Source organism: Prionailurus bengalensis, chromosome A1 (assembly GCF_016509475.1).
Source record: "Prionailurus bengalensis isolate Pbe53 chromosome A1, Fcat_Pben_1.1_paternal_pri, whole genome shotgun sequence".
Classification (NCBI taxonomy): Eukaryota; Metazoa; Chordata; class Mammalia; order Carnivora; family Felidae; genus Prionailurus; species Prionailurus bengalensis.
Window position 1 is genome coordinate 198,583,044 of NC_057343.1, and position 22,710 is coordinate 198,605,753.

The 22,710-nt window shown below is 43.7% G+C and overlaps 1 pseudogene; it reads left to right on the forward strand.

Annotated features, from left to right (window-relative positions):
• Positions 1 to 12,571: 12,571 nt before the first annotated feature.
• On the forward strand, positions 12,572 to 15,729 carry LOC122493758 (annotated as a pseudogene).
• The last annotated feature ends 6,981 nt before the right edge of the window (positions 15,730 to 22,710 follow it).

Consider the following 22,710-nt stretch of genomic DNA (forward strand, 5'->3'; position numbering starts at 1 on the left):
GGAGCTACAAAATAGAGAAATCTGTTCATAATGTCCCATTGCCTGAAGTCTTACACCCTTTCTATTGCTCAGATCCCCTGTCACTCGAGCACTCTGCCAGCTTCCCAAGCCAGCATTCATTCACTCTTGTTCATTCACTATCTGTCAGTATCGACTGTGTGGAAGGCACAGTAATAGGCACACAGTTATAGGCTCTGGGGGACACAGCTGTGAGCAAAATAATAAAAATTCTCTGTCCTCATAGAGCTCTCGTTCTAACAGGTAATATCAGCTCCCCAGAGCTCCCTGCACTTTGCTCAGTGGCTTTTCACTCCCTCACACTCGTCCTATTCCCCTCCTGGCACAGGGCCTCTGGGAGACATGCCGGTCCCTCTTGAATTCTTTTCTCTCTCATCTTTGTCTATGTAACTTTTACTTATTTTTCAGATGATAGCTGAAGAGTCCCTTCTATAGGGAAGCCTTCCTTGATTTCCCTGCCTACATGCCTCCTCATGTAAAAAAAATATTTATTGAGAGAGAGAGAGAGAGGTGAGGAGAGAGAGTGTGTAGGGGCAGAGAGAGAGGAAGAGAGAGAGAGAATTCCGAGCAGGCTCCGTGCTGTCAGCACAGAGTCTGACACGGGGCTCGATCTCATGACCCGTGAGATCCCGACCTGAGCCGAAACCAAGAGTCAGATGCTTACCGGACTGAGCCACCCAGGCACCACCCTCCTCTTTTATATGTGCTTATTGTACTTCCCTTCCTCCCCGTCACAGCCCTTCTTGCATAATCATTTGTGGGACACTTTGGCTGACCTCTACGTGACTGATGGATCATGGGTTCTGTGAAGGCACGGGCTCTGTTTTCACTCAACAGTGTCACTAGTTCCCAGTGCAGAGTAGGGGCTCATTCAATATTATATAAAAGAGTGAGTTTGTGCCTTCATCCAAGACTTGGTTAGATTTTGACCTGGAATGGACTGGCATGAGAACTGGACAAAGAACGTCCTCAAAAAACAGCATCCAAGATGGGGATAACAGGGAATCCTTGGGCACCATTGGTGAGAATGTAAATTGGTGCAGCCAGCATGGAAAACTGCGGAGGTTCCTCAGCATATTAAAAACAGAAATACTGTGTATGGTCCAGTACTTCCACTGCTGGCTATTTACCCAAAGAAAATGAAAACGCTAATTTGGGAAGAGAGACGCATCCCCGTGTTTATTGCAGCATTAGTTACAATAGCCAAGATACGGAAGCAGCCCGTGTCCACTGATAGATGAATGGACGAAGATGGGGTATGTAAATGCAGCGGAACATTACTCAGCCATTAAAAAAGAACGAACTCTGGCCGTTTGTGACAACACGAAAGGACCTAGAATGTATTATGCTAAGGGAAATAAGTCAGACAGAGCAAGACAAATACCATATGATTTCATTTATGTGTGGAGTCTAAAAAATAAAGCCAATATGTACACACATACATACACACACATTAGAAACAGACTCATAAATACAGAGAACAAACTGGTGGTTGCCAGAGGGGGGGGGAGGGGCAAAACAGGTGAAGGGAATTAAGAGGCACAAACTTCCACCTCTAAAATGAATAACTTAGAGGGATGAAAAGTACAGCACAGGAAATATAGTCTATAACATTGTAATAACTTTGTACGGTGACAGATGGTGACTACGCTTATCCTGGTGAGCACTGCATAATGTATAAAACTGTGGAATCACTACGTTGTATACCTGAAACGAATATGACATTATATGTCAACTATATGCCCATAAAAAAGAAAGAAAATAGCACCCGAGGAAGTATTACGTAATTTATTAGTGGCCTTTAAATTAGTCATCAATCTGTCTAACCTTATTTGGATTCAGTCCATAGTTTTTCCATCTCATTTGTGAGATCTCACGGGAGGCTTTTGAAGTTCGGCTCACTATGTCAACTGCATTCCTCTGCTCTGCTGACTATCCAAAACGCAAATGAGGTTTGTTTTGTGTAACTACATTCTGTGCGTACTCCTAGCCTTCACACATTTGGTCCTCCGTCCACTCGTCTGTAAGGTGCTGGGCTCCATCAGGCGATTTCCCAGGTTCCTCCTGACTTTAGGAGCAGGGGCTGGGGTTCTGCACGCACCCCCCCTGCCCCCCCCACCCCGATGAGGGGTTGGCTCCCTGATGCTCTTGGGGCCGAGGTGAGACGCTGCGCCCACAGCTCCGGTGTCGCCCAGATCGCTCAGGGAGGTGTTTGCAGAGAGAGGCCGGGTGGGGATCACTTGCTCATTGGCAGGCAAGTCCGTGAGGGCCAAGGCAGTCAGGGGGAAAACAAGTACAGCAGCCTTGATTCCTGGGATGCTCCCTGCCCTCCTCCCCCACCCCGGGCCGCCCCCACAGGAACCAAACTGTGTATCTCAATCCTAGAATGTGAGGAATGTGCCAGAGCCTGCTAGGCATGGAGCAATCTGCAGAGAGGCAGGGAGGAGCTCTGCTCCCTGGTCAGAGGCCTGACAGAGCAAGGACTATGGGTCCTGAGGGCTGGGCTGCCCCTCCCACCCTCCCTGGGCCTCCTGCTGCAGCTGGATATCAAAGGCTGCTTTGTGCACTGAGCCGGCTTTCCGTCTGTCCAGTGTCTGCTAGGAGGTTGGAGAAGGGGCGCTGTTAGGAAGGGCGCCCCTACCTAACCCCGTTCAGGCTGAGGCCCCTTGGTCTCTCAGCCCTGGAGGGATGGTGCAGACAGAGGCCTTTGTTTCTGCGTCCCAGGAAGCAGTCTGTCTATTGGCCCAGAGGAGTCTTACCGGTTTTTCCAAGAAATAACTGTTTCGGTTCATTGATATTCTCGATTTTTTTCCCAGGTTAATTGAAATGTAATTGACAGGGTCACCTGGGTGGCTCAGTCGGTTGAGCATCTGACTTTGTTCGGCTCAGGTCGTGATCTCACGGCTTGTGCGTTCGAGCCCCACGTGGGACTCTGTGCTCACAGCTCAGAGCCTAGAGCCTACTTCAGAGTCTGTGTCTCCCTCTCTCTCTGCCCCTCTCCCGCTGTCTCTCCCCCTCTCTCTCAAAAATAAAACATTAAAAAATATATATACTTGACATACAGCACTGTAGAAGTTTAACACGTACAACATAATGATTTGACTTGTGAAGTGATTATCAGACTGAATTTAAATTAAACGTGATGTCTGTGTGTTTGTTCAGTTTCTATTTGATTGCTGCCCTTTCTTATCTCTACTATTTTCTTGCCTCCTTCTCCTTACTTGTTTAGTTTGCCTGCTTAGACGACCGAGTTGAGACTGTCTTCTCTTCTCATATAAGCATTTAATGTGATAAAGATCCCTTTAAGCACTGCTTTTCTTGCAACCCCCAGATTTTGATAGGTTGATTTCATTGCATTCGAACTATTTTTTAATTTCCCTTCTGATTTCTCCCTCATCCCTTGAGTTATTTAGGCGTGTTTTGTTTAATTTGCACATATCTGGGGATTTTCCAGGTATTTCTCCTTTATTGATTTCTAATTTAATTCCTTTGTGTTCAGAGAACATTCTTGGACGATGTTAATTTTTTGAATTTCTCGACATTTGTTTTTTTCATCTCAGAATATGTTCTTCTTGGTGAGTGTTCCATATGCACTTGAAAAGGTGGCCTATTCTGATGTGCTTTGGTGCACTGTTGTATAAATGTCAGTTGGGTCAAGTTGATTAAAATGTTATTCAAGATTTGTATCCTTACTGGTTTTTGGTGGTGGTGATGGTTTTTTGTTTTGTTTTGTTTTTTGTTTTTGTTGTCTTGTTTTGTTTTGATTTGTTTTGTTTTGTTTTGTGTTGTTTTTGGTCTACCTGTTGTATTAATTACTGAGAGAGAACTGTTAAAATATCCTGCTAAAGGGCGCCTGGGTGGCTCAGTCAATTGGGCATCCAACTTCGGCTCAGGTCCTGATCTTGCAGTTGGTGGGTTCGAGCCTTGTGTCGGGCTCTGTGCTGACAGCTCAGAAACTGGAGCCTGCTTCAGATTCTGTGTCTCCCTCTCTCTTTGCCTCTCCCCTGCTTGAGCTGTCTCACTCTCTCAAAAATAAACTTGAAAAAATAAAAAAATAAATATAATAAAATATCCCACTCAAACAGTGGACATTGTTATTTCTTTCAGATTTATTACTTATTGCTTCATGCATTTTAAGCTGTGTTGGTAAGTACATACACTTTGAAAAAGTTTTTTTTTTAACATTTATTTTTGAGAGACAGAGTGAGACAGAGCACGAGTGGGGGAGGAGCAGAGAGAGAGGGGGGACACAGAATCTGAAGGAGGCTCCAGGCTCTGAGCTGTCAGCACAGAGCCCAACGCGGGACTCAAATCCACAAACCGCGACATCATGACCTGAGCTGAAGTTGGACACTCAAGTGACTGAGCCACCCAGGTAACCCCCCCCCCTTTTTAAAAAATTTTTTTTTTAACATTTATTTTTGAGAGACAGAATGAGACAGAGCATGAGTGGGGGAGGGGCCGAGGGGGGGGTACATACACTTTTTAAAAAGAGATTTTATTTTTAAGTAATCTCTACACCCAATAGTGGCTTGAACTCACAAGCCCAAGTTCAAGAGTTGCATGCCCCACTGACTGAGCCAACTAGGAGCCCTGGTGCATACTCTTTGAAGATTGTTAATATCTTTTAAATATGTTATCCTTTTTATTATTACAAAACGTTTCTATTGATCCCTGATCATGTTCCTCGTTCTGAAATTTGCTTTAATCAATATGAGGCATTTCTTTTGATTAGTGTTTGAATGGCATTTCTATTTTTATACTTTTATTTTTAACCTAGTTATATCTTTATATTTATACTTATATATTTAGTTCCCTTTATCCAATCTGGCAATCTTTAAATGGAGAGTTTAGGCCATTTTCATTTAATGTAATTATTATTGGTTGGGCCTAAATTTACCATCTTGTTAACCTTTTTCTTGTTGTTATTGTTGTTGTTCCATTTGTCCTTTGTTCCATTTTCTTCTTTTCCTGTCTTCTTTTAGCTTGACTGTTTTTTAATGATTGTATTGAATATTAGGTATGCTTTTTAAAAATTTTAAAACACTCCTCATGTAGAATAGAATCACACGATTTCTGCTATCACACTGCCACAGGATTAAGCTAGAAATCAATAACAGAAAGATAACTGGAAAATCCCAAAAGACATGGAGATTAAACAGCACACTTTTAATTTTTTTTAATGTTTATTTATTTTTGAGAGAGAGAGAGCGTGTGTGAACAGAGGAGGGACGGGGGTGGGGGGGGGGGTGGGGGTGGGGACAGAGGATCCAAAGCAGGCTCTGCACTGACAGCAGTGAGCCCAATGTGGGGCTTGAACTCATGAACTGTGAGATCATGACCTGAGCTGAAGTCGGACACTCAACCGATCGAGCCCCCCAGGTGCCTTATAAATAGCACACTTTTAAATAACACATGGATTCTAGAAGAAATCTCAAGAGAAATTTAAAAAAAATTTTGGAACTCAATGAAATGGAAATCATAACTTATCAAAGTTTGTGGGATGCAATGAAAGTAGTACTTAGAGGGAATTTTCTAGCATTGAATGCATTTATTAAAAAAAAGAAATATCTAAAATTGATAATCTATGTTTCCACCTTAGGAAACTAGAAAAAGAAGAGCAAATTAAATCCACAGTACATAGAAGAAAAGAAATAGTAATGATTAGAGCAAAAGCCAATGAAATTGAAAACAGGACATCAATAGAGAAAAATCAATGAAACTCAAAACTGCTCTTTGAAAAGATAAATAAAATATATAAAAAATAAAATAGATGAAGAGAGGAGGGAGGACACAAATCACTAATATCAGAAACAAAGGAGGGGACATTATTATTAGAACCCACAGAAAGTAAAGGATAATAAAGAAATAGTATGAACAACTCTATGCCCACAAATCTGACAATGTAGACAAAATGGACTAAATCCTTGAAATGAACAACCTGTCCAAAGTCACACAAGAAGAAATAGATGCTCTGAATAAGCCCTTATCTATTAAGGAAATTGAATTGACAATTAATAAACTTCCAAAAAAGAAAGAACCACACCCAGATGGGCTCCTGGGTGAATTCTACCAGATGTGTAAGTTAGAAATTATATCAATGCTCTAAAATCTCTTCTAGAGGATAGAAGCAGAGGGAATACTTCCTAATTCATTCTATGGGGCCAGCATTACTCTAATACCAAACCAAACATAAACATCACAAGAATAGAAAACTGCAATACCTCTTGTGACCATAGATGCAAAAGTCCTCAACAAAATATTAGCAAATTGAATCCAAAAAAGTATAAAAAGAATTATATACTATGACCAAGTGGGACTTATCCAGATATGCAAGCAGGTTTAACATTGAAAATCAATGAATATAATCCATCCCATAGAAAAAAAGCACATGATCATATCAATAGATGCCGAAAAAGCATTTAATAAAATCTAACACCCATTCAAGATAAAAACTCTCAGTAAACTAAGAATAGAGGGGAACTGTCTCAACTTGATAAAGACTGTCTGCAAAAAACCTACAGGTAACATCATACTTAATTGTGAGAAACTCAAAACTTTCCCTCTAAGGTTAGGTACAAGGCAAGGATATCCCTACTCAGAACTCAGTTTCAGCATTGTACTAGAAGTCCTTGCTAACGCAGTATGGCAAGAAAAGGAAACCAAAGGTATACAGGTTGGGAAGAAAGACTTAAAACTATCATTGTTCACAAATGACATGATCATCTATGTATAATAAGTAATCATAGCAAGTTTTCAAAATACAAGTTGGCATATAGACGTCAATTGCTTTTCTAAATACTAACAATGAACAAGTGGAATCTGAAATTAAAAACACAATACCATTTACATTAGCATTCACCAAAAGGAAATACTTACTAACAAAGTATGTACAAGATCTGTATTAGGAAATCAATTAAACTCTGATAAATGAGGGGCGCCTGGGTGGCTCAGTCGGTTAGGCGGCCGACTTCGGCTCAGGTCATGATCTCGCGGTCCGTGAGTTCGAGCCCCGCGTCGGGCTCTGTGCTGACAGCTCAGAACCTGGAGCCTGTTTCAGATTCTGTGTCTCCCTCTCTCTGACCCTCCCCTGTTCATGCTCTGTCTCTCTCTGTCTCAAAAATAAATAAACATTAAAAAAAATTAAAAAAAATAAACTCTGATAAATGAAATCAAAGAACTACATAAATGGAGATATATTCATGTTCATGAGTGAGAAGACTCAATACTGTCAAGCTGTCTGTTCTCCCCAGCTTGATCTGTAGACTCAATGCAATCCCAATCAAACTCCCAGTAAGTTATTTTATGGATATTGGCAAAATGATTTCAAAATTTATATGGAGTGAGGCAAATGACTCAGAAGAGCTAACACAATATTGAAAGAGAAGAACAAAATTGGAGGGCTAATGCTTGCTGAATTCAAGACTTACTATAAAGCTGCAGTAATCAAGACAGTGTGGTATTGGAAAAGATAGGCAAATAGATTAATGGAGGAGAACAGAGAGCCCAGGAAATAGTCTCCCATAAATACAGTCAGCTGATCTTTGACAAAGGAACCAAAGCGCAAGAATGCAGCCAAGACAGTCTTTTCAACAAATGGTGCTGGAATAACTGGACATCTGGGCCTGTGTCTGGTCTAGACACAGAACTTACATCCTTCCCAATAATTAACTCAAAATGGAGCACAGACCTAAATGTAACATGTGAAACGATAAAACTCCTATGAGATAACATAGGAGAAAACCTAGATGACCTTGGGAAGGCATGATCCTTGGAAGAAATAATTGGCAAACTGGATTTCATTAAAATTAATACAAACAAACACCTTGTGCTTCTGTGAAAGACAATGTCAAGAGAATGAGAAGACAAGCCACAGTTGGGGAGAAAACATTTATTTAAAAAATGTATCTGATAAAGGACTGGTGTCCAAAATAAGCAAAGAACTCTTAAAACTCAACAATAACAAAACTAAAACCCCAATTAAAAAACAGACCAAAGACTTTAACAGACACCTCACTAAAGAAGATATGCAGAAGGAAAATAAGTATATGAACAGATGTTCCTCATCATTTGTCATTAGGGAAATGCACATTTATACCATGACATACGTATTAGAATGCCCAAATTCTGGAATACTGACATCACCAAATGCTGGTGAAGATGTGAAGCAACAGGAACTCTCATTTATTGTTAGTGGAAATGCAAATGGTACGGCCACCTTGGAAGACAGTTTGGTGGTTTCTTACAAAAGCAATATAGTCTTATCATAAGATCCAGTAATCACTGTTCGTGTAAAAAATTGGACATGGATATTTATTCTTAATTGCCAAAATTTGGAAGCAGCCAAGATGTCCTGCAATGGGTAAAAGGATAGATAAACTGTGGTTCATCCTGACAATGGAATATTATTCAATACTAAAAAGAAACAAGTTATCAAGCCACAGAAAGACGTGGAGGAACCTTAAATGCATCTTGCTAAGTGGAAGAAGCCACTCTGAAAAGGCTGCATACTGTATGATTCCAACTATATGACACTCTGGAAAAAGAAAAACTATGGAGATAGTAAAAAGACCAGTGATTGTGGGGGAGGGGGTTGTGATGAATAAGCAGGGCATAGAGGATTTTTAAAGCAGTGAAAATATTCTGTATGATATTATAATGATGACTGTATGTCATTGTACATTGTCCAAAGCCATAGCATATCCAACAGCAAGAATGAATCCTATGACAAACTATGGACTTTGGGTGATTATGCTGTGTCAATGTGGATTCATCCTTGGTAAATATTGTACCGGTCATGTTAACAGGGGTGGCTATGCATGTGTGTGTTGGGGGGGGGGACCTAGTGGGTATTTAGGAAATCTCTGTATCTTCATCTCAATTTTGTTGTAATCCTCAAACTGTTCAAAGAAAGTTAAAAAAAGGTCAACAGAGCCTCAGGGACATGGGAGACAATATCAAAAGGTCTAACATTATAGACTCCCCACATAACTGGACTCCTCAAATGAAAGGGCGGGGGTAGAATAGGGCAGACATCTTCTCACAGGTACAAATTCAAGAAGCTCCATAAGATAAATTAGAAGAAAACTACACCTAGTCACATCATAGTCCAAGTGTTGAAAACCAAAGGTAAAGAGAAAATGTTGAAAAAGCTAGGGAAAATGACACACGACATACGGTGGAATATGACAGATTCTCTACCTTGACCAAACTTGAATCAAGTTCCTGAGTCTTCTGACTAGGTCCCAGCCTTAGGCTCTGTCCTTGGTCCACTTAGCCCAGGTGTAACAAGAATCCTGCTGAGTCCGTTTAGCCACAGTTCCCTCTTAGTATCTGATCACCCTTGATATCTGATCAAATTCCTCACCTCCTACCCTCAATATCTTATCATCCTGGCTTGCCTTCAGCAAGAATTCTGTTGAGCAAGCCTATCAAGAATCCTCATATTCCTGATGTTTTGTTTTAGTAATTTTCCATTTACTTCCCCTGTGCTGCTCCTTGGCTATAAATCTTCACTTCTTCTTGTATTCGGAGTTGAGCCTGATCTGTCTCCCCTACTGTAAAACCCCACTACAGTAGTCCCTCCTCAAATAGAGTCTTTCTTAACATCTTTAACAAGTGTCATGAATGCTTTTTCTTTACAAAATATCAAGTCTAAAGACATTTGATTTCTCATCACAAACTATGGGGTCTAGAAGTCTGTAAAATAACACTCTAATTACTGGGGAGTGATTGTCAGAGCTGACGAAAAAAAGTGAGACCTAACGAATGCTCTTCACAAGATGTACATTTTAAACATAAAGATAGTTTAAAAGCAAAGGGATTGGAAAATATATCACGTAAACTGCAAGCACAAGAAGGCTGGAGTGGCTGTCGTACCCAAAAAGATATACAATCATTAATGTGGGTGCTGAATAATAGATCCTTAAAATACACAAAGAAGCAATTGAGAGAATTTAAGGAAGAAATGAAAATTCTACAATCACAGTTGGAGATCTTAACACCTTCAGCAATTAAAAGAACAAAAATTCACACATAACTGGAAGAATACAAAAAGTCAGTAAAAATAAAGATCATCCAAAAACGAATCATCTTGACATAACTGATATTTAGAGAACACCATATCCTATCACTATAGAACAGATATTTTTTTTCTCACACACATGGTACATTGACTAAACAGACTGAATTTGTGGAAGAATGACCTATGCTTGGGGCACCTGGATGACTCAGTCGGTTAAGCATCCGGCTTTGGCTCAGGTCATGATCTCACGGTTTGTGGGTTCGAGCCCCGCATCAGGCTCTGTGCTGACAGCTCGGAGCCTGGAGCCTGCTTCCAATTCTGTGTCTCCTTCTCTCTCTGCCCCTCCCCCACTTGTGCTGTGTTTCTCTCTATCAAAAATACATAAATGTAAAAAAAATTTTTTAAAGGATGACCCATGCTCAAACTCATACTTCATCTGTATACCATCTAGACACCACAACCAAATACATCTTTGCAAGGACATTAATTTTGACTGTGACATTTACTCGTTTATAAATCCTTCATCACTCACCACTGCCTACAAGGTTAATTTCAATCTCTTCAGGCTGACGTACAACATGCAGCACAATCTGGCTGCCGTTCTCCGCCCCCCATCATCATGACTCATAACACTGCCTTCCATATAATTTTTTTTGGCCATAGTTCATATGGACTCTGTATTATCTGCCAAACATACATTGAACGTTTGACTGCCAAGTCTTCATCCGTTTCTTTCCCACTACTTTTTGTACCCTCCTTCACGTTTTTGCCTAGGACTGTCTACATCCTCCAAGGTTCAGCCTGCCTGAAGGGCGTTTGGGGACGATGTGAGAACATCATGTGTTTTCGTTAGTTCACCAGCTCTGTGACTTTGGACACATTAATTTCTCTTTCTATGCCTCAAATTTCTCATCTGTAAAATGAGTATAATATTAGTAGTTGCCTAATAGGATTGCCTAATAGAATTTAAATGAGCCAGTGCATGTAAGGCACTTAGGGTGGTGCTTGGCATGGTGTGTGTGTGTGTGTGTGTGTGTGTGTGTGTGTGTGTGTGATCAATTTGTGCTAGTTCTTATTGTGGTGGTGGTTATGGGTGGTGACTTCTGAGAGACGATTTAATTGGGTGGTGGGACAGGTGTCAGATTTTATAATTTTCTTAGGGGCTTTTGCATCTGAGCCAGCGTTTCCTTAGTGCAATCTCCAAGTTGGCTGTTGCTGGAGAGTTTAGAAACATACCCGCAGCACTGTTTGCAGAAATGGGGTGGATCTAACGAGGTCTAATTTCATCGGGACCTTTTTTGTGATGACGTGGATTGTCTGCACTGGCACTCCAATATCTTATACCCTCTCCCTGAATTTCAAGAGGTCAGTACCACTAAATTAATTTATCACATTTTAACTGGCTTCGCTGTAGGGGGTACACTCTCACCATGGAGAACATCACCCCTCTATCGAAGTGGTGGTGGGAGAAATTCTCCTTGTTTCTATCGTGTCTTCTGTTGGCCTCTCTACCTGGTCACCTATGGGACCCCATCACCAGAGACTGCACATGGGGTAGGGAAGGGGAAAGTGAGCCAGGAGACAGGGATAGATGGCAGAGGAGGAGAGAGGGGAACCGGCTCCTCACACCCCCACCAAAGCACTCTCTAGATCACAGACCTCCCTGAAACACATCAATGAGAGTAACCCCCCACAAACGATCTGGCCACAAGCAGCAACCAGGGTGTGGGGGTCCTGGGAAGCATCCTGCGCTATGCAGGTAGTCTGGCCACTGGATGTCACTCTTAGTCTGTGTTTCTTTGGTGTCAAGTTTCTGGCATTTGGTGGTCCCCCTCCTCTTCCCACAGGCTCCCTCCTGGTGCTGGTGTGTTTCCCCTGGAAGGTTTTACTGACTGCATAGACAGTACACTGAGAGTGAAATCAACCCAGAAGTGGATTTCTGATCTGCCCATGGAGAAACGGCCTGTTTGTCACCGAAGCAATAAATAATTCTATAACAACAGTACCCAGAAAATGAGCTCTTAAAACATAGACATATTTCATTAATGTTATCATCGATTACTGTTATTTCCTTCTATACATATTATTTGTGTTTATTTTGTCAATCTGTATTCTTATATTTTTACTTACTTTTTTCATCTTACCGAAATGCACACTTAGATGAAATCGAAATTAAACCCAGACAAAAGGATTGGGAGGGAAGACCTGAACACACAAAACCTGCAAAGAAATAGAAATCATATTTTTAAAAAACCTGTTATTTTTATCTACCTTCTTTAGAACTTGGTGTGCATTTTCAATCTGAAGATTCATGTCTTCCATTCTGGAATGTTCCTCATCATTCTCCCTGTGAATACCATCTCTTTGAGCCTCTCCTGTGCAAGTTCTAGCAGATTCCATCGGGCATCTCCTTCCATCTTCCATCCTGCTTGGTTAATTCTTTCATTTTCTGGTTTCTCCCTGCCACATTCTGAGTGATTTCTGCAGATCTGTGTTTGGGCTCACTAATTTTTTCCTCTGCTGTGCTGAATCTTTTATTTAACTTACCCGGTGAGTCCTTCTATGCAGTGCCTTTGTGTTTTGTTTCCAGGGCTTCGATTTTGTTATTTATCAAATCTGTCTGTACCTTTTCCCATAACACTCTATTGCTTCATTATGGTTCCTAATTTTAAAAATCTCTTAAATTACTTTGACTTGCCTATTCTTTCATTTCTAGCTCTATTATTTCCCATTCTTTCAATGCTGATTTACTGTCTGGTTGCAGCTGCCGGGTTTCTCTCTCATTAGTTAACTTCCTTGTGTGATGAGTATCTCTCTGTGATCTACAGTTGACCCTTGAACAATGCAGGGGTTAGAAATGCTGACCCCGAGCACAGTTGGAAATCTGTGTGTAACTTTTGACTCCCCCCAGAATTAATTACTAACGCCAACTGTTAATCAGAACTGTTACTGATAACATAAATAGGCATTAATGCATATTTTCTATGTTATATGTATTATATACTGTATTCTTCTAATAAAGTAAGCTGGAGAAAAGAAAATGTAATTAAGACAACCATCAAGAAGGAGAAATGGTGGCTCTAGGAATGAGCAGCGATTCAGCTGGCAGAGGGAGCATTGAGGAAGCATTTATGACCTTCTACAGTGAGGTGAAACAAATAGAAAAGACAGATTCAGTTCTAACATCCAAAAGTCAGATTGAAAGATCGACCTGTCCTGTTTCTTCCTGCTTCAATTTGAACCCATTTGAGGTTCTTCAGATCGATCCTGAAGTGACAGATGAAGGAATAAAAAAGACATTTTGACAGTTATCCATTTTGGTGCATCCTGACAAAAATTAAGATGATGCTGATAGCACAAAAGGCTTTTGAAGCTGTGGACGAAGCTTACAAGTTGCTCCTGCATCAGGAGCAAAGGAAGAGGACCCTGGATATAAATCAAGCAGGAAAAGAATACATAGGACACACTGGGAGAGAGTGAAACAAGCAATTAAAGGAGAAATGAAACCTACAAATGTGGAGGAGGGGGATCCTGAGCTGTTCAAACAAACAGTGTATAAACAGACAGCCACACGCTTTGCTGAGCTGGAAATTGAAAGGCAAGAGAGAGGAGCGCCAGCACGCGCGAGAGGTGCAGGAAAGGAAGTAACAGGGGGAGAAAAGATAGAAGCTGGAGAAAAAGCCAAGTGAGAAAGGGAGTGGCAGGAAACTTTGAGGAAAGTGAAGATGACCGTGTGGACAGCTGGCGAACCTTGCAAGCATATGCAAAGGGGATTAAAGAAAAGAAATACCGGGCTGCCCTGATTTTACTTTCAGTAAAAATGGAGCAGTGTGAACCACAGAATCTTTCCCCAACTGTCTCCCATCCTACTTTGAAAGACTCAATTCTTTTTTTCTCATTTCCATACCAACATAGAGTAGATTTGCTTTTTAGTCCACTTTGTCTTCAATCCAATTTAATATCAATCAGAGTCATTCCTTTGTACATTGAAATAAGGGGCTCGGGTTAAAAAGAAACCATCACCCCCTCCCCACCCCTAGACCCACCAGGATTGGAAGGCGTCACCACTGGTGTTGCCTTCTCTTCCCATCATCTTTAAGGTCATCTTTTGTATTTTACTGAATTGTTACGGTTAGAAACTTTGTGTATAGTTTGTGGAAATCATCCCATTAAACGTACTGAGTAAAAAAAAAGAAACTCATAAGGAAGAGAAAATACATGGACAGTACTGTCCTGTATTTATCAAAAAAATCTGTGTGTAAGTGGACCCGTGAAGTTCAAACCCATGTTGCTCAAGGGCAAAGTACTCTGAACTACTCTTTAACATTAAAAAAAAAAAAAAAAAAAAAAAAAGGCTTCTCATTAACCCTACACTGTGAAAGAGTAGTTTTGTGATTGTTTCTGTTATCTCCTTAGAGAATTAACATCCAGGGGCTAGTTTTTGTCACTAACTCCCCTGATTGGGATTCCTACGGACCTCAGGGTAAATTCAGATCCTGTATCTTCCTACAGAGCAGGCCTGGGTATTTGATTTTTCCACCCAAGTCCTCAGATAGACACACAGCTTCTTTAGGGGGTCCTTGGAAGGTGGAAGGAAGTTTTCTAATTCCTTTTTGATGAAATAGCAACACTTTCAGACTTCAAGCTATATGCACGGAGCGCCTTTCCAGCTCCCCTGCTTGACCGAGGCCCAAAGTCATCTTTAGTAAGGAGGAAGGGGAATTAGAAGGCCAGCCCCAGCTCCAAGGACTCATGTCCTCACTGACACCTCACCCCAGAGTCGCCATGGCACCTGCTCTCATTTATTCACAGGGCTTTGATTTCCGTGCTTGTTTCTGGATCCTAAGGATTTGTCCTTATTATCTTTGTCATCTTTTTATTCCACCTGAACCTTTAGTGATTCCGTTTATCTTCTGGTTTTCTTTCTTTCTTTCATCCCCATGGACCAATGTGGGTTATTTATCTAAGCCACCTCCTGCCATAAGCGAAGGGATGGAAGGTCAGTATCCTGGTCATCATTTGATACAAGTGAGGAAGGTAAGCTTAGGGTCTCATGTATTTTTCTGGTCCACGGGCAGAGTCATGGTCCAGACCAGTGCTGTGGTCCCCAACTGGGTAGCGGTCTGGGTTCTCTTTGTTAATCTTCACAGCTGCTGGGAGGTGAATTCACGCCAGAGTTACGGAATAGAGTATGATTACCATCTCCCCAGGGAAAGGGCTTGGTGACGTACGTGGGTCGTGCCGTCTGTGATGTGACTTCAGGAGGATGTTCGGCGTGCTTGCTCCCAGGCCAAGGACCCCTACAAAGTAGGTGAGGGCTTTCCATGTGAGAGCTGAGCCCTCTGCGTCGTGGGCCCCACTCGGCATGGAAGTCCTCAGCTGTGCCCCGGCCTGACCTGGCAGCCCAGAAACCCAGGACCCAGCCGCCACCATTTTCAACCTCTGTCTCCTGATTTTCTTATCAGACGTTTTCAAACAGGGTCATGTGAGCTGTGGGGAAGGGTCATTTGCCGGGATACTGACACCTTCCTCGCTCTGAACCCTGCCCTCTACCCTGCTTTAAACAAGGAAGCTCTTCTTGTGCCCTGCTGTACAACAGTAGCCTCGCTGTGTGACCCTGGCAAGTACTTCAGTCTTGTGTACCTCAGTTTCTTCATCTGTAAAAAAGGAACAATAGCAGTGCTGCCTCACCGGATTGTTGTGAGGGTGAATAAGATTCATAAAGATTTTCTTTGTTGTTGATTATGGAGCTCCAAGTTACATTTCTTTTTAAAACAATGATTCTGGGGGCGCCTGGGTGGCTCAGTCGGTTAAGCAGCCGACTTCAGCTCAGGTCATGATCTCGCGGTCCGTGGGTTCGAGCCCCGCATCGGGCTCTGTGCTGACCACTCAGAGCCTGGAGCCTGTTTCAGATTCTGTGTCTCCCTCTCTCTGACCCTCCCCCGTTCATGCTCTGTCTCTCTCTGTCTCAAAAATAAATAAATGTTAAAAAAAAAAAAAAAGAAAACAATGATTCTGAACTAAAAAAAAAAAATAATAATGTCCTTTTAAAATCTAGATGAGGCTTTAAAAACTATATAGATACACTCTAGACTGGGTATTTTCTAAAAGAACTTCTGGTTTGAAAGATTCTTTACCTCTATGCTAATTCTACCAGCAGGAAAGTTAATTTGAGCCAAGTTTGGCTAGCAAAGTTAGTTTTAGCCAAGCTTGGCTTATGCCTGCCAGGGTGGGCATAAAGTTCTCTATTGTTTATGATTATTTTCCTCCAGCCCCCTGACATTCCTCCAGCCCCACTTCCCATCCCATAGCGATTCTTAGCTTTTCTTAACGACTCACAATGAGCTTGTTGTAACAGTTGTACAAGCTTCCTTCGGACTAGAGTCAGCCTGGCTTCATGGTTCGTCAGCGTTGTGTCTCCTGCCCCTAGACTTTTTTGCTGAAATGGCCTAACTGTAAAGAAATTGTATCCCATGGATCCTCTTTAACCTTTACATTTATGGTAACCTCTTCGACACTTCCTATGGAAGTGGGGACGATGTAGTCTCACAAAGGATGGGGTTAAGGAAAGGGCTTTGCTTTGTCTCTTAAGAGCAACAGGTATGAGGAGGGGCATTTTTCGTCTCGACTCCACCTACTCGGCAATTGTTCAGGCCAGCTCTGCACGGATGAGCTGCTGATGGCTCTACTTACTTGGGAGCATGATCGTATTATGAATCAAATGAGATTATGAGCCAGGATTCAGCCATGAAGAATGAGGGTTGATGGCCTCCTACCACATCCCAGGGGGAAGTGCAAAAGTGGCAGGGCTGAGGCCTTGCACGGACGTCCCTCTCCCCCCCCCCCCTCCTTGGGCCTGAATTCATTTTCAGTGACGGGGTGAGATGGTCTCTGTAGGTTTAGGAAAGTGACAGAAAATTGGAGTGGGCCTGTTTCTCTCTAGGCTACTCACATTGCTATATCATCTGCCTGCCAGCTGACTGGACGTTCCTAGTGTCTTCTGAAGGCCCAAGCTCCCCAAGATCAATAGGGTCTTTTTCAAGTACGAATAGTATTGTTCCAGTCCTACCCATGGATGTGGAGCTGTGGTTATAACTGAGTTGATGACTTAGAAAATAGTAGATTGATACAGTTGGTACAAAAAATCCAGGGCTATGTAGAGCAAGTTGTCTTATATTTTGTGGAAGCAGGGAGAATAATAAGCTAGGCCTGCCCAGCCTCTTCACTCTACCGAGGTTTGAGAATATAATGTGGTTGAGGGGTCCCTCAGTAAAAGAAGGCTGTGATGATTTTTGCTCAGCCAGGGAGGTTGGTGACCACCTTAGCTTACCCTGGAGCTCACAGCACAGTCTCAGCAGCAACTTGGGCATTCTGATATTTGAGAGAGGATGCCCAGAGCCAGTTGAGGGATATTATATATATTATGCCCAAGACAGGGCAGCAGGGAAAGTGTGGGCTCTTTCTCCCCCAGTTGCTTTAAGGGCCAAAATTGGACACTTTCTTCAGAAGGTCTCCAGCTGCCTCATTACCAAAATGAATCAGAGCCTCATTAGTTAAAGGCAATACTACATTTCCATTACCGTGAGTTGATTTGTGTAATAGTGCGAGGTAAGGATCCAACTTCATTCTTCTGCATGTGGCCATGCAGTTCTCCCAGCACCATTTGTTGAAAGACTATTTTTTCCTCCATTGATTTGGTCCCCTTGTGGAAAATCAATTGACATGGGTTTATTTCCGGACTCTCAATTCTGTTGCAATGATCTATCCTTATATCAGTACTGCACTGTTTGATTACCATTCCTTTATAGTAAGTTTTGAAATCAAGAAGTGTAAAATTGACAACTTTACCCTTTGTTTTCTTTTTTTTTTTAATTTTTTTAAATGTTTATTTATTTTTGAGACAGAGAGAGACAGAGCATGAATGGGGGAGGGTCAGAGAGGGAGACACAGAATCTGAAGCAGGCTCCAGGCTCCGAGCTGTCAGCACAGAGCCCAACACGGGGCTCGAACTCACGGACTGCGAGATCATGCCCTGAGGTGAAGTCGGCCGCTTAACCGACTGAGCCACCCAGGTGACCCTACCCTTTGTTTTCAAGACCGTTTGGCTATGCTGGGTTCCTAAGTTTCCATATGGATGTTAGTGTCAGCTTGTCAGTTTCTAGAAAAGAAGCTGCTGGGATTTTGATAGAGATTACATTGAATATCTAGATTAGTCTGGGGAGTCTTGCCATCTTAATAGTATTAAATCTTCCAAATCCATGAACATGAAATGTTTTCCTTCACTGTGATCTGTAGTTTATTTCAATGATGTTTTGTAGCTCCCAGAGTATATAGGTTTTGCCCTTCTTTTGTTGAACATATTTCTAAGTATTTTATTATTTTTGATGCTATTGTAAATTGAATTGTTTTCTTAATTTCATTTTTGGACTGTTCATCGTTAATGCAGAGAAAAAAAATTGATGTTTGTATATTGTTCTTATATCCTGCAACCTTGCTAAACTCCTCAAGTCTAATGGTTTTTAAAAATTGGATTCCTTATGATTTTCGACATATGAGATCATGTCCCTTTAGAGTGGGGATAGTTTCCAACTTAAACACTTTTCCTTTCATTTTTTTCCCACCCCATTTGCCTTTAAGTACTCCAATCTTCCAACCTCACTTATCACCTGGGGGGTGAAAAGGCAGTCCAGTTCTGTATCGTCAGGTGCCGTCTCTTCCTTCTGCCATCCCCTCTGAGTCTGGGCTGTAGACTCTGGCTTTGAAAGCAAGTGGACTAGTAGGCCCAGGTCAGAGCAGGAAGGAGCAGAGGGTAGTGGGGAGGATGGGAGGGCACGAGCACCCCGTCCTGCAGCTCCCTCAGACCCAAATGCCTGGTAGGAGCAGGGCTGGAGCCCCAGCTCACGTACACCCCGGACTACGCCCACGGCTGGAGAGCCCAAACAGGGCGTGGAGCACAGAGAGGCAGGGCAGGGGCAGCACCCAGGGCTGGGGCTCTGCAGGGCAGTGTATCCTGCCCAGGCTCGAAACAGTGACAGGCCTCAGGATCCATCTTTTCGCCAGTGTCAGGAGCCAAAGGCCCCTGCCTGAGCCCCTGCGACTGGTTCATGAATCCCGGTCCTCTTCTAGAGTCTTGTATTCCAAGATGAGCAAAATGAAATAGAGGAGTTCGACCTCCCCGGTGCAGGCTCACGGGGCGGCTGCACTGGGTGGGAGTCCGGGTCTGGGGGCACGGCTGCTAGCTGCTGCCACCTACTGGGCACGCCCGTGCATGTCCAGGCTGAGCCGTGCCTGGGTTTCTTCCTGGGTCTCGGGGTGTAATGCAGGGATGGAAGTGTCCTTTGTGTCCTGGGACCAACAAGGGGGGTGTTTGAGCACTTGTTTGCTTTTCCTTGGTGCTGAGGTCTAGGGGCTAGACAATGATAGGAAAATAAACCCATCATTGGGAGGGGCTTGGTATGGTAGAGTCAAATACTAGGTGTAGTGCGTCCACATGAAGCGGTCCATGTACTTTCACTGCCGTTATCATCATTCACCTACATCTACCCAAACGACAAGCCCATCCTCTCTCTTCTCACGCAGGCCCGCTGGACCTTCCCACAGTTTGTTCCTGACAGCGTTTCCCTGCCTGGGAATGTGGGGTGAGCTCTGTTGCCACGAGGATTTCAGGGTGTGGTCCTTCCTCTGGGCCAATTACAACGATGCTAAATGAGGCTGGCCTGTGTCCCTGTTTCCATCTCCTTGCGGGGAAGTACTCAGATAAAGACCAGGAGAACAGGCTTCAGGCTTTCCTGCCCCGTCTCCATGCCTTCTCTTGCAAAGGCAGTAAGAATTTAAGCCTGCCTCTTCATTTCACAGTCTCGTGAGGGTCTGAATGCAAGTGCTTTCAAAGCAGCGTGACTTCACATTTGAAGGCGACGTGCTTCTGTTTCCTTTCCCTTTATTCCAGGCTGCGATTAATCTCCCTCCAGTTGTGTGGACTCAGTTTAAAGAAACACATTCCGTGCTTCCCAGCACCTCACAATTAACAAAATCCTTCCAAGGATCTTTCTAATTTTCTCTTCGCAACCGCTTTGTCAAGCCCTGGAGGTAGGAGTGACCTTCCCACTTGATAGCGGATGAACCCCGCCCTCGAACCATCTGCTGAGAGGCTGAGCAGAGGCAGCATCAAGGTTGAATGTGTCTAGAATCCTTTTCACCTTGCCCAGCTGGGTGCTGGCTTTTAGGAGAGACCACTGAACCCTAGACCGTCGAAAAGTCTCGAATAACTTCTATTGGGAAAACAGTCTTCTTCTCCCTGCATAATTATGAGGACATGAAGAAAAGGGTTAATAGAAATAAAAATCTACACCCATGAGGATGTTCACAACAATTGGTGGCCTCCAGGAAGGTGCAGGAGGAAGCCACGGGGCTCTGCTGGGAAAGTCGTCAGAGGAGAAGTACCTTGGCTCGTTCCTCTCAGGGAATGGAATCGAGATCTGGGGAAGCAGAGGATCCCTTTGTTTAGAAATTTGTTTTGAACTTTGTTTCGATTCCAGGAAGCGAGACTAAAAACTTTCACCTAGAAACAGGAAACTGTTAGAAATCCACGTGGCTCAGCCGTTGGGACTCACTTGCTCTGCCTCTAGTGAGAGGAAAGAGGAACCCTTTCAGCCCTGAAAGGGCCCTCACCTTTCACAGGCTGCTGCCAGGGCTGTCCTCACAAAGTCTCTTCCACAAGAGTTACAATTTCTTTTTAACGTTTATGTATTTTTGAAGGAGAGAGAGAGACACACACACACACACACACAGAACATGAGCGGGGGAGGGGCAGAGAGAGGGGGAGACACAGAATCCGAAGCAGGCTCCAGGCTCTGGACTGTCAGCACAGAGCCCAATGCGGGGCTCGAACTCACAAACTGCGAGATCGTGACCTGAGCCGAAGTCGGACGCTTAATCGACTGAGCTACCCAGGCGCCCCGTTTTTTAATCTTTTTAAACATTCATTTTTGAGAGATAGAGAGACAGAGTGTGAGTGCGGGAGGGGCAGAGAGAGAGGGAGACACAGAATCCGAAGCCGGCTCCAGGCCCTGGGCTGTCAGCACAGAGCCCAATGTGGGGCTCGAACTCACAGACTGTGAGATCATGACCTGAGCCAAAGTTGGATGCTTAACCGACTGAGCCACCCAGGTGCCCCGAGAGTTCCAATCTTTTTAACCCAAAGCTACAGTCACAAGTCAAGTGCAACAGGCCAGGTCAAGAGATGTCATTCTCACAACGTGGGCTAAGTCCCGGGCAGAGAGAGAAGCAGTGAGCAAATGAGTATATATGATAATGTATATAATATGATCCTATATAGGATCATATGTGTGTATATAATCTTCCTTACAGAAATGGGATCGCATATACACAGGTCTAGGATGTAGAGCCAAAGTTCATGGGATACTGCAAAGGGCCTGTGGTTGCCTTCAGGGAGGGCGCTGGGCTTTGGTTAGGAGCAAAGTGGTTTGAAGGTGGTGTCGACTTTTCTAGATGTACAGGACTGTCACCGTGATGACACTGTTTCAAACTGAATAGGTGGCCTTCCTGCGGATCAGTACTGTCCTCACCACCCTCTACATGGGCTCCGTTTCACCCTCCACCACTATAAATGCCATCTCTGAAATTCTCCGCTGCAGCCTCCGCCTTTTCACTTTCCCGCTCCCTGAAATCGCCCCAAGCTGCTGGATTTTCTCCGTATGACCTCGGGACTTGGGGATTTATCTCCTTTCATCCCCCTTGGCCTCCTCATCCAGCCTGACTCCAAGGTGGCCCATTTCAGTGACCATCTCGCCAGCCCCCTGACACCCCTGCTTTGCCGGCTCTGAACTGTTGTGTGCTGTCCCTGCTCTGTCCTGAGGCTCCTGGAAGAGAGACATAAACTGTCATGACTGGGCCCCTGCAGACTTTTAACAGCCGCCCCGCCTGCCCCTCACTGGGCCCAGCAGCCCTCTCATTCCTTGGCAATCAGCGTCTCACTATGCTACCCCCGTGGGCCCCTTTATTCTCCTCCTCCCTGGTTATACTGTGGCCTTCACCCACGGGCTACTCCAAATGCACAGCTCATTCCTCCGTACTCTCATCCCACCTCAGAGGAACGCCGTGCACACTCTCAAGGCCATCCCAGTTCTCCTCCTTCTGGACTCTTTTTTTTTTTCTTTAAAGTTCTAAATGTTTTATTTATTTTTGAGAGAGAGACAGAGTGCAGGTGGGAGAGGGGCAGAGAAGAGGGAGACACAGAATTGGAAGCAGGCTCCAGGCTCCGAGCTGTCAGCACAAAGCCTGGCTCGAACCCATGAACTGTGAGATCAGGACCTGAGCCGAAGTCGGTTGCTTCACTGACTGAGCCAGCCAGGCGCCCCCCCCTTCTGGACTCTTCCACATCAGTGTTCTTCTTCCTTCCGCATCTTTAGTCTACTCCTCTCTAGTCCTATTGGTGTGACGCAGAGCTCTATTCTGGGCTTAGTTTGATTAAATAGCTGCTTTCCCCCCAGTGCCTGAGGAAACAGAAGGCATGTGTGGTGCATGTTGTGGAGTCTGCCTGGATCCCCACCTATCACGACTGGCCCACTCCGTCCCCCAGTGGCTGGCGGCATTCGTGGTTGACAGCTCTCAGCTGAGTCCCCCTCTGGAGCTTGCCTAGAACGGAAGAG